Here is a 1,197-nt window from a genome sequence, read left to right as displayed (position 1 = left end):
CCGCCGCCCCTCCGCCCCCGAGGCCTCGGGCGCTGGCCGGCTTCTCGCCCGGCGGCCAGTGCCGGACCTGTCACCCCCGGGTACCTCTCGGCGAAGGCTGGGAGCAGCCAGCAGCCACGGGCCCCGCGGTCCCTCAGCGGCCAGGGCGCAGCGCTCTCGCAGCGCCGGCGTCTCCTCCAGCCACCAGCCTCTGCCGCTGCTCACAACAAAGGAAACATGTGACCGTCCGGGCCAAAACACTGAGCGTCACCGACCCCAGGCCAATCCCGGTGGGCGCCCGCCGCCCCGGGGCACCCTGGGAGATGTAGTTACCCCTCGCCGGGTGGCCTCCGAGCCGCCTGGGGTTCCCGCTGTCGGGCGGTCTCAAAACACTTTTAGATGGAGGCTGGCTAAGGAAGGGCGTCTTGGGCTAGGAGCCTAGTGAGAAGGCGGAGTCGTGTGGTCACGACCCTCAAAGGCCCCCCGCCTCGTCCCAAGGCTTTTTCCGTGGCCAGGAATTTGCAGAACCTTCGAGCTCGGGTCAAAGCTTGGAGGTATTTTTGTTTGACCCTTTGATATGCAATCGGGAAATCGGAGGGCCTGAAGGGCTGGAGGGACTAGAACCCTCGTCGCTAGGAGGAGCAAGGAAAACCAGCTCTTTTTGTAAATCTGTTCATGTCACTGGTATCAAATCCTAGGTTACCTTCTAATTTTAAATGCACATGAAGATCAATCAAGGATGTCTTTGTTTTTCAAGGCAGCTAGATTCCCTAAAGCAGCAGTCTCCAACCTTTTTGGCATGGGAGGGGGGTGGTTTGGGGATGATTCAGGTGCATTACATTTATTGTGCACTTTATGTCCATTATCACATTGTAATAGATAATGAAGTATATAGCACCATCACCTCAGATCATCAGGCATTCGATTCTTATAAGGAGCGAGCAACCTAGATCCCTCTCATGAGCTCCTGTGAGAATCTAATGCTGCTGCTGAGCTGAAGCTGTAGCTCAGGCAGTAATGCTAGCAGTGGAGGGCAGCTGTAGATACAGATGAAGCCTTGCTTCCTTCCTCATCTCCTGCTGTGCGCCAGGTTCCTAACAGGCCATGGACCTGAGGTCGGGAATCCCTGCCTTTAAAGGACATTCTTTTGTCTTTTTGCTTCTGCAAATATTTTTTTTTCAAGGATGAGTATACTTCTTGATTTCACAACCATTTAAC

The 1,197-nt window shown here is 55.1% G+C and overlaps 1 protein-coding gene across 2 annotated transcripts in view; it reads right to left on the bottom strand.

Moving 5' to 3' along the window:
- The window catches only part of KLHL24 (kelch like family member 24), a 39,302-nt gene extending 39,040 nt beyond the window's left edge, over positions 1-262 (bottom strand). The window contains exon 1 of one of the 2 annotated variants that reach the window (XM_021718882.1): positions 38-262. The gene's annotated coding sequence lies outside the window, so the exon portion shown is untranslated. The remainder of the gene's footprint in view (positions 1-37) is intronic. The other variant, XM_021718883.1, reaches the window with a different exon arrangement.
- Positions 263-1,197: the final 935 nt, after the last annotated feature.

The sequence above is a fragment of the Carlito syrichta genome, unplaced genomic scaffold (assembly GCF_000164805.1).
Source record: "Carlito syrichta isolate Samal-C Ts95f unplaced genomic scaffold, Tarsius_syrichta-2.0.1 Scaffold313936, whole genome shotgun sequence".
Classification (NCBI taxonomy): Eukaryota; Metazoa; Chordata; class Mammalia; order Primates; family Tarsiidae; genus Carlito; species Carlito syrichta.
The sequence above is the reverse complement of the archived record's forward strand: the minus strand, read 5'-3'. Positions and strand labels throughout refer to the sequence as shown.